Source organism: Rutidosis leptorrhynchoides, chromosome 8, assembly GCF_046630445.1.
Source record: "Rutidosis leptorrhynchoides isolate AG116_Rl617_1_P2 chromosome 8, CSIRO_AGI_Rlap_v1, whole genome shotgun sequence".
NCBI lineage: Eukaryota > Viridiplantae > Streptophyta > Magnoliopsida > Asterales > Asteraceae > Rutidosis > Rutidosis leptorrhynchoides.
The window spans coordinates 362449624-362462056 of NC_092340.1; positions in this window are offsets into that span (position 1 = coordinate 362449624).

Sequence of the window (12433 nt, forward strand, 5' to 3'; positions counted from 1 at the left end):
AAAGGAGTGGGACCGTAATCAGATTTGTCAAGAGTAAGGATGATCGGGCAGTGATCCGACCACAGGTTGGGCAAGATTCTGCCAACCATATTAGGCCAAGCATTCAAGCAATCACTCGACATTAAGAAACGATCCAGCCTAGCACGATTATTACAAAACTTATTAGAACGAGTAAACTTACGCCCACTAAGAGGAATATCCACCAAACTAGCGTTGGAAATAAAATCATTGAGATCTCTAGATGTTAGGTGACAGAAAGATGATCCATCCCGTTCTTGAGGAGTTCTAACCGCATTAAAATCACCGAACAAAAGAAATTCACCACAATTATTAGAGAAAAGAGAGTATAAATAGGACCAAAGCAGGAGTTTTTTGGACCGTTGTTGCGGGGCGTAAATATTAACCAGGAAACAAGAAGATTGGCATCCTTTTCTATGACCTTCAACAATTAGAGCATTGTCGAAGGAAATAATGCATTTCTTTACAAAGCAAGAAGGGTCCCAAATAGTTAGGATACCCCCTGACCGACCTCGGGCACTAGAAGTTGCTACATCAAATTGAGAGTTACCCCAAAGGGATTTGACAACAAAGAGATCAAGCTGGGTAAGCTTAGTCTCGTGAATTCCCAAGACGACAATAGAATGTTCAACACAAAGACTTCCAACCCATTTCTGTTTTTCAAAAGACTTCACCCCTCCTCCCAAATTTATAGAAAGTGTATTCATTAAACAGTATTTGTGACACCCATACTTGAAAGCAATTTTTTTAGATCATTTTGGCAACCTTTCGTATCATATCCTAATGAAATCCCAAAAGATATATTGGTGTCTAGTTTTTCCCGAAGGATTTCCTCTGATTTAGCTGATGGAGAGTTTTGACCAGTCGATTCAGTAGAATAAACAGGTTGGTTAGTGCAGTGATTCGGTACACTAAATCCATGTGGCTTGTATAAACTGCTATCAACCTTATCTTTGTGTATACTACCGTCAGACGAGGGGGCGTTGTTGTTAGCATTCTTTTCAGGGATGGGTGGATTTTCAACATAATGTTTAGGAACGTTGTTGATAGTCTGATCATCTTTAGGCTGTTCAAACACCTCAAATGAGTCGTTGACGTATTCTCCTTCTTCAATATCTTCACTATTAGAATCATCAGAGATAATATTAAAAGGAAGAGGTTCCTCATCATCGGATTTACCATCACTCGATTCCGCTTATGCCTTTAAAATAACAGGATTCCAATCACCAACTTCTTTGACAAGGACAGTGTATTCTTTACTTGCTACCGATACCAACGTATTTTCATGAACAAATTTCATGTCTGTAGTTAAAATGCAGACCTTGCCGGAGCCTTTTTTTTATCATCGATGTCCGTATCTTGGAATAGAACCCTGCCAAAACGAAATGCAATTTTCTTATATGCCTGTGAAGTCCAAGCACCAGTAGGGAGACCCGCAATCTCTATCCATATTGCTCGATCCTTGATAGAGAAGGAGTCAGAAAATGGGAGGATTTCAGCGAGAGTGTTATGTATTGCTAGGCACTTCTTAAAGTTCCAAACTGTTTCAATGTTTGGAAATTCAATCCAAAGCCAATCGCCTCCGATATATCGAACAGAAAGTGTATCAAAGCCTTCATCAAGCCATATACGTAAAAGGTAAGGGATATGAGTTGGGTTTTTTGCCCTACCTAAAAGAATAAGATCTGAATTCTCAAGGTTAAGGCATTCTTCATCCAGAATAGCAATACGCTTTAATGGAGCTTTTCGTGTATCATCGTTACGAGATCCATAAGCAGCAGAAGCATAAGAGTTAACGAGTGGTGTGTGTTTCACGTGGGTGGAATTAGGGTTAGCATTCAAGTGATGGGAAGAAGAATGTTTACGATTAGGGTTATTAAAATTGGATTTGTCAAATCGCGCACGAGACACAAAAATATGAAAATTACCTACCCAAATTGTTCCAGATTCCTTATCCAATTCACGATCTGAAGCAAGCGAGTGGAACCGAATAAAAGCAAATCGTTTTTGTAATTTCGAGAGCTTTCTGGCGATGTAAACATCAGATATTGTACCAAAGCTTGAGAACAATTCCCTGAGATCCGATACAGCGAAGTGATGGGGGAAATTGGTGATGTAGAAGGTTGAGAGAGGTTTAATCATGTTTAACTTTAATGTGATGATTATTGAATCGTACAAGCATTTTATATACCTAAACGACAATTCTTAAGATCATTGTAAGATCGTTGTTAATATTTTCCATTTCTTAGTGATAAATATAAGGTTGTCATTAGATCATACCTAACGGTAGATGTCCTGGGTCGCACTCAAACTTGCCCTCCAAGAACGCCGATGCCGTTGGTGCCGACCTCACTCACCTCCACCCACTTCGCCCTCGGACGTATCATTCTCACGTAAAATTGAGGGCAATTTTTGTTCATTTAATTGATTTCCAACGAGAATATAGCAATTTAAATATACAAGGCTCAATTTTGTGTGTTTATTCCTAAACCAGTTGATACTTCTATTTAAACAATCTAAACCAACTAAAATTCAAACACTACTCATTTCAACACTCCAGACACTCCCAACACTTTCAACACTTGTACACTTAAAATTGCCTAAAAAATCATTCAAGAAAAATCAAAACAAACCAACCGATCAATTCGATACACAACGGAGTAATTACTTGAAACGCAAATGTATAACTCACCTTCAGGGTCGACTTCGAACCCGAATCAAGGCATGGGGTTCGCGTCGTACGCATCACAAACACCCGCTTTTACTCCTCAACAACAATTCGTTAACCACCCGTATCAACAACAATTCGCTCATCCTCAACAACAATACGTTCACCTCCAACAACAAACAATCCGACAACCTATTTTTCAACAAACACCAATCGAATTCCTACACAAATTACATCTGAAACCGAATTTGAATCCGAAGATGAAGAAGTCGAACTTGTTCAAGAAACTAAAGCTGATGAATTTGAAGAACTTGTTGAAAGCGACTTGAAAGGAAAAAAAATGAAATGCAAAAAAAATCTGTGGTCAGATGAGGAAAGTCGACTTTTGGATGTTAGTGTCCGAAAATTTGGGAACCGGTCAAACAAAATAATCATTATGGGGTTTTATCCGACAAAGATACAATTCGAAAGTTCGAGAAAAACGTCGAGTCGATCAAATCATGGGAAAATGAAGCCAAATGGCGAAAGATGTCAAGATTTTTAATGCACATTACACAAAGCTTGAAAAATAGTGGGAAAATGGGCGAAACGATGCGAATATCATCTCACATACACGACATGCACTTAAAGAAAAAACGGGTCGTAACTTCATTTATGAGGAAGGTGGAAAGTTCTCAAAGATTTCCCGAAATTTTTAATATTCGAAGGAGTCATGAACAAGAGAAAGAATCCGATCGAGGTACCCCTAATAGACCAGATGAAACTGTGAACCAAGGTCAAGGTGTAGATTCGTGTCAATTTCAGAGTTTATATTGAGAGGAACCTCCACGTCGTCCAACGGGTCGTGTAAGTGCCAAGAGTCAAAGTAGTTCATGTTCATCCGATGCGGCCTCGCGTTTGTCATCGAAGGAAGACCACAATTCGTTGATCAAAACCGCTAATGCTACAAGGCGGACCACGGAGACGATATATGAGACAACCGATACACGTACAATGTTGGATAGTTTAACATTTCTCACCCAACCATGTGCACCCGACTTGACTCCCGAACAACACGATATGGTGTTGAAAGCTCGATCAAAAGTCCAAAGGAAATACCAATATGTGTTTGACGTATGACGTATCCGACGAAGACGAATAATGGTTTTAATTACATAGTTAATATACTTGTATTTTAACTTATGTCTTTTTAAAAAAAATGTAACTGTATCTTCGTTAGTTATTGTTAAAAAAAAATAAAAATTTTTTACATGTATAATAATATTAAAAATAATATTATCAAAACCTACGAAAGATAATTAATCAACTGTCTATCATGAACATTAGTATATATTTTAAAGACTAATTGATTCTTCCAGCATCCAATTCTTATCAACCAAGTATACTTCGAAACAAGAAAAGCAAAATGCACCAACTACAATTTAATTCTTATTTATAAATTGAACCAATCTCATCTCCCTAAACTAACCACATTAACCAAACCATTACGATACATTAATATCATTGGTTTATTCAACACTTGCATACATAATATATTATAGTCGAAATCAGAAAAAAATAAAAGATAATTTTTCTATCTAAAAAACTACAAAAATTCAAACTTTAATCAGACCTTCAACTAAACCCATCTCCCAAATTAGCCACATTACAGAAACCATATTTCAATTCTTCAAAATTCATTTAAATCAATGCTTAATTTAGTAAACCCATCACCAAAGACTCAAAACTACAAAAAATTCAAACACAATTTCCTAGCTTAGATACACTCTGAGTAATAAGTTGACTATCATCATCAATAACAGAAACTAAACAATCTCTCGGTGTGTCAAAAGAAGTCGGAAAATTGCTTATGAACAACACCCACATCAAAATAAATCAACATGGTACTCGGTATATCAACTCTAATTTCTTTAACTGTGAACTACATAAACAGATATTATGCATGGCAACGTTAGAAAAATAATAGCAAACGAATTTCATCAATCAACCTATACAAAAGATTTACCTCGTCACCGCCAACGCTAAGGATTAGTTCTAATCGCAACATTTTTAAGCCATAGTTCATGGATATATCACATCGCACATCGTAAAATGTCACGACCCGGAAAATTTCGACTTATTTTAAATCAAATTCTCGATTGATTTAATATTTCCGACACGATAAGCAAAGACCGTTAAGTTGAATCTCGAAAATTTTGAACCGTTTTCATGAATTCATTTAACATTCGACCATTCTCGAAGATTCACGAACAACTATTTGTAAATAGATAGATATGTATTTAAATATATAAATATATATATTAGTTTGAAATATCATTTGAAATACTATATGATTTAATTATTAGAATTTATTATGTACAATAAAATAAAATAAAATATTATAATAATTATTATTTAAAATATATCAATATATATAGTTGAAGTATATTAAATACACATATGTGATTTCGAACTTATTTTGTAATCGACCGTAACGCTCAATTGTCAATTGATCGATATTAAACAAGTTAAAAATGAACTTATGTGATTTTAAAAATATACGTTGATCCGAAAATGAGTTATATAAATTATAGGCTTATTAAAAATGTATTTAGGAGCTATTTGTGAAATTTTAACACTTTTTATATTTTACCCGGGATCGAGCGCGAACAGATGATTTAATTTTTATTTAAATAATTGTTAAACAGTTAATAACCAAATTTTATACCATAATGACTGAAATAAATAAAGATAATTAATGTAAAAATTTGGGATTTTTTTGAAGACTTTTATCCGCCACTGAATTAATCACGGAGCACGATATAGCACTCCGTGAAAACTGTCGGTAGAAGAATCCAATTCATCCGTCTGCTAAACTATTTAATTGTTGAAGTAATTGGATGTTACTGTATGCTTTTTGTTTTCTTCACCAAATGAGTCTTATATTCTATATCCACTTACACGTGCATATATATATATATATATATATATATATATATATATATATATACATACACTCATAGATTAACACAACACTACACATATATTTATCTTTCTTCTACTTTCTGCAAACCTAACTATTACTACTCGATCACCTGTATCCTTCTCCTCCTTCCATCGCCTGCCATGAACCGCCACCACCTCAAGCCTCCATCACCTTCAACGATCACCTTGAACCACCAAACCACCACCATTGCACCACCTTTCTTTATTTTTTTATTTCACGATGCAACCACCACACACGACTATAGTGAGCTGCTGTTTTCATCACCACTTAATACCTACCATCGCCATCCACCAGCTCCGTGAACTACAACATCCTAACCACTCTCATCACCTCTCTCTCCTTTTCTACTTCTGTCGCGAGAAATCACCACCACACTCATCGAAACCCATTTGATGTGTCCTCCTGTCTGTCGCGATGCTGCTGCTGCGGTTAGTGATGGTAGCGATGATGTTGCATGATGATGTGATGATGAACGAGAGGTAAGAGAGGAAAGAAGATGAGGTTAAAACATGATAATGGTGATGAAACTGTGAGGTTATCACGAAGAAGACGATGAATAGTGTCATGTTGTTGATTAATTGAACGATGATGATTCTGTTAGGATGGATGATGTTTGATAGAGTAGATGATGATGTTGTGTTATAGTGATTATATGTCAATTTGATGATGATGTTAATTGGGTTTGTAAGAAGAAGAAGGGAAACAGAAAAACGGGTTATATAGTTTTGGTTCATGAATTAAATCAGAAAAACAAGTAAGCTCAGCTGGTTTAAGGGTGTATCGGGTTAACAAGATGTCGAGGGTTTAAGCCTGGGCAATGGCATTATTTTTTTTAAAGCTTGTTACTTTGAGGTAGTTTTATTATTATTATTATTATTATTATTATTATTATTATTATTATTATTATTATTATTATTATTATTGATATTATTATTAATTATTGTTATTATTATGTTAACTATTATTATTACTAACATTAATAATATAATTATTATTATCATTAAATAATTTATATTATTATCATTATTATTATTACAAGTCTTATACTATTAGTATTACTAGCATATTAAGTATATTTATTATTGTTATTATTATTATTATTATTATTATTATTATTATTATTATTATTATTATTATTATTATTATTATTATTATTATTATTCTTATATTTAGTATTATCATTAACGTTAATATTATTAGTACCATTATGATTAAAATCATTATTTTAATATTATTATCATTATTATTAAAATTATTTTTGTTATCAAAATTAACATTATTATTAAGAATTAGTATTATTATTAAAAGTATCATTATTATTAAAAATTATCATTCTCATTTTTATAAAAATTTTATCAATTTTAAAAGTATCAATTTTATTAAAATTAACATTTTTACCAAAATTATCATTAATTTTATCATTATTATTTTTAGTATCATTATCATTATTCTTAAGAATATTACTATTATTATTAGTTTTATGAATATTATTATTATTATTATTATTATTATTATTATTATTATTATTATTATTATTATTATTATTATTATTATTATTATTATTATTATTATTATTATTATTATTATTATTATTATTATTATTATTACAAAATAATACAACTCTTTAATTATTATCATTATTAATATTATTTTATCAAATAAATACTTATATATAGAATATATATAAAAGTATATATATAGAAATATATAGCAACTGAAATAATATATATAAACTTGTTCTATTACAAGTATATATGTTTTAATATATATAAAAATGATATAGGTTCGTGAATCCGAGGCCAACCCTGCATTGTTCAGTTTCATCGTATGCATATTTTTACCACAAAATATCGTATCGTGAGTTTCATTTGCTTCCTTTTTAAATGCTTTTGCAATATATATTTTTGGGCTGAGAATACATGCGCTGCTTTTATAAATGTTTGACGAAATAGACACAAGTACTTAAAAACCTTCCTCGAATGAGTTGTTATACCGAATATCACCCCTGTTTATTTTAGCTTGGTAACCTAAGAATTAGTTGGACGTTATAATTGAAATGTCCCATTCATATTGATTATAAACATTCCATATTAATTGATTTCGTTGCGAGGTTTTGACCTCTATATGAGACGTTTTTCAAAGACTGCATTCATTTTTAAAACAACTATAACCTTTATTTTATCAATAAAGGTTTTAAAAGCATTACGTAGATTATCAAATAATGATAATCTAAAATATACTGTTTACACATGACCATTATATAATGGTTTACAATAGAAATATATTACATTAACATATGTTTCTTGAATGCAGTTTTTACACAATATCATACAAACATGGACTCCAAATCTTGTCCTTATTTTAGTATGCAACAGCGGAAGCTCTTAGTATTCACCTGAGAATAAACATTCTTTAAACGTCAACAAAAATGTTGGTGAGTTATAGGTTTAACCTATATATATCAAATCGTAACAATAGACCACAAGATTTCATATTTCAATACACATCCCATACATAGAGATAAAAATCATTCATATGGTGAACACCTGGTAACCGACATTAACAAGATGCATATATAAGAATATCCCCATCATTCTAGGACACCCTTCAGATATGATATAAATTTCGAAGTACTAAAGCATCCGGTACTTTGGATGGGGTTTGTTAGGCCCAATAGATCTATCTTTAGGATTCGCGTCAATTAGGGTGTCTTTTCCCTAATTCTTAGATTACTAGACTTAATAAAAAGGGGCATATTCGATTTCGATAATTCAATCATAGAATGTAGTTTCACGTACTTGTGTCTATTTTGTAAATCATTTATAAAACATGCATGTATTCTCATCCCATAAATATTAGATTTTAAAAGTGGGACTATAACTCACTTTCACAGATATTTCCTTCCTCGAAAATAAGACTTGGCCACGGATCGATTCACGAACCTATACAAATATGTACATATATATCAAAGTATGATCAAAATATAATTACAACCATTTTTATTATGTTTTAAAGATTTGAGTGTATTAAGTCAGCTGTCCTCGTTAATAACCTACAACTAGTTGTCCACAGTTAGATGTACAGAAATAAATCGATATATATTATCTTGAATCAATCCACGACCCAGTGTATACACGTCTCAATCTAGATCATAACTCAAATTATATATATTTTTGGAATCAACCTCAACCCTGTATAGCTAACTCAAACATTACTGCATATAGAGTGTCTATGGTTGTTCCAAATAATATATATACATTGGTCGATATGATATGTCAAAACATTTGCATACGCGTCTATGGTATCCCAAGATTACATAATATATTAGAATACATGTATAATACAATATAAGTTAGCTAGGATATGATTTGTATAGTTTTGTTAAACATTTCCCGTAGCTAAAAAGATCAAAAATATCCAATCTTGTTTTACCCATAACTTCTTCATTTTAAATCCGTTTTAAGTGAATCAAATTGCTATGGTTTCATATTGAACTATAATTTAAGAATCCAAACAGAAAAAGTATAGGTTTATAGTTGGAAATTTAAGTTACATGTCAATTACTAAAGAGGTAGTCATTTCCGTCGAAAGAACGACATCTTGATGACCATTTTAAAAAACATAATTTCACTTTGAGTTTAACCAAGATTTTTGGATATAGTTTCATGTTCATATGAAAAATCATTTTCCCAGAAGAACAACTTTTAAATCAAAGTTTATCATAGTTTTTAATTATCCAAACCAAAACAGCCCCCGGTTTCACTACGACGACGTATATCCGATTTTATGGTGTTCATCGTGTTTTCAGGTTTTAAATCATTAAGTTAGCATATAATATAGATATAGAACATGTGTTTAGTTGATTTTAAAAGTCAAGTTAGAAGGATTAACTTTTGTTTGCGAACAAGTTTAGAATTAACTAAACTATGTTCTAGTGATTACAAGTTTAAACCTTCGAATAAGATAACTTTATATGTATGAATTGAATGATGTTATGAACATCATTACTACCTCAAGTTTTCTGGATAAAACTATTGGAAATGAGAAAAATGGATCTAGATTCAAAGGATCCTTGGATGGCTTGAAAGTTCTTGAAGCAGAATCATGACACGAAAACAGTTCAAGTAAGATTTTCACTCGAAATAAGATTGTTATAGTTGTAGAAATTGAATCAAAGTTTGAATATGAATATTACCTTGAATTAGAAAGATAACCTACTTTAAATAACAAAGGTTCCTTGATCTTAGATGATTACTTGGAATGGATTAGAAAGCTTGGAAGTAGACTTGCAAACTTGGAAGTATTCTTGATTTTTATGAAACTATACTTATGGAATTTATGAAGAACACTTAGAACTTGAAGATGGAACTTGAGAGAGATCAATTAGATGAAGAAAATTGAAGAATGAAAGTATTTGTAGGTGTTTTTGGTCGTTGGTATATGGATTAGATATAAAGGATATGTAATTTTGTTTTCATGTAAATAAGTCATGAATGATTACTAATATTCTTGTAATTTTATGAGATATTTCATGCTAGTTGCCAAATGATGGTTCCCATATGTGTTAGGTGACTCACATGGGCTGCTAAGAGCTGATCATTGGAGTGTATATACCAATAGTACATACATCTAAAAGCTGTGTATTGTATGAGTACGAATACGGGTGCATACGAGTAGAATTGTTGATGAAACTGAACGAGGATGTAATTGTAAGCATTTTTGTTAAGTAGAAGTACTTTGATATGTGTCTTGAAGTCTTTCAAAAGTGTAAGAATACATATCAAAACACAACATGTATATACATTCTAATGGAGTCGTTAAGTCTTCGTTAGTCGTTACATGTAAGTGTTGTTTTGAAACCTTTAAGTTAACGATCTCAATTAATGTTGTTAACCCAATGTTTATTATATCAAATGAGATGTTAAATTATTATGTTATCATGATATTATGATGTATGAATATCTCTTAATATGATATATATATTAAAATATCGTTACAACGATAATCGTTACATATAAGTCTCGTTTCGTAATTCTTGAGTTAGTAGTCTTGTTTTTACATATGTAGTTCATTGTTAACACACTTAATGATATATTTAAATATCATTTTATCATGTTAAATATAGTGTATCAATATCTTAATATGATACATATGTATTTAGTAGACGTTATCATAACGATAATCGTTATATATATCATTTCGAGTTTCTTAACTTAGTAATCTCATTTCTTATGTATATCACACATTGTTAATATACTTAGTGAGATACTTACTCATTATAATCTCATGTCAACCATATATATATGTCTATATATACCACAACATGTAGTTTTTACAAATTTGTAACGTTCGTGAATCGCCGGTCAACTTGGGTGATCAATTGTCTATATGAAACTTATTTCATTTAATCAAGTCTTAACAAGTTTGATTGTTTAACACGTTGGAAACATTTAGTCATGTAAATATCAATCTCAATTAATATATATAAACATGGAAAAGTTCTGGTCACTACAGTACCTACCCGTTAAATAAATTTCGTCCCGAAATTTTAAGCTGTTGAAGGTGTTGATGAATCTTCTAGAAATAGACGCGGATATTTCTTCTTCATCTGATCTTCACACTCCCAGGTGAAATCCGGTCCTCTATGAATATTCCATTGAACCTTAATAATCGGTATCTTTTTTTGCTTAAGTCTCTTAACCTCACGATCCATTATTTCGACGGGTTCTTCAATGAATTGAAGTTTTTCATTGATTTGGATTTCGTCCAACGGAATAGTGAGATCTTCTTTAGCAAAACATTTCTTCAAATTCGAGACGTGGAAAGTGTTATGTACAGCCGTGAGTTGTTGAGGTAGCTCCAGTTGGTAAGCTACTGGTCCGACACGATCTATAATCTTGAATGGTCCATTGTACCTTGGATTTAGTTTCCCCCGTTTACCAAATCGAACAACGCCTTTTCAAGGTGAAACCTTAAGCATGACCATTTCTCCAATTTCAAACTCTATATCTTTTCTTTTACTGTCCGCGTAGCTCTTTTGTCGACTCTGGGCGGTTTTCAATCGTTGTTGAATTTGGATGATTTTCTCGGTAGTTTCTTGTATTATCTCCGGACCCGTAATTTGTCTATCCCCCACTTCATTCCAACAAATCGGAGACCTGCACTTTCTACCATAAAGTGCCTCAAACGGCGCCATCTTAATACTAGAATGATAACTGTTATTGTAGGAAAATTCTGCTAACAGTAGGTGTCGATCTCAACTGTTTCCGAAATCAATAACACATGCTCGTAGCATGTCTTCAAGCGTTTGTATCGTCCTTTCGCTCTGCCCATCAGTTTGTGGATGATAGGCAGTACTCATGTCTAGACGAGTCCCCAATGCTTGTTGCAACGTCTGCCAGAACCTTGAAATAAATCTACCATCCCTATCAGAGATAATAGAGACGGGTATTCCATGTCTGGAGACAACCTCCGTCAAATACAATCGCGCCAACTTCTCCATTTTGTCATCTTCTCTCATTGGCAGGAAGTGTGCTGACTTGGTGAGACGATTAACTATTACCCAAATAGTATCATAACCACTTGCAGTCCTTGGCAATTTAGTAATGAAATCCATGGTAATGTTTTCCCATTTCCATTCCAGGATTTCAGGTTGTTGTAGTGGACCTGATGGTCTCTGATGTTCAGCTTTGACCTTAGAACACGTCAAACATTCTCCTACATATTTAGCAATATCGGATTTCATACCCGGCCACTAAAAG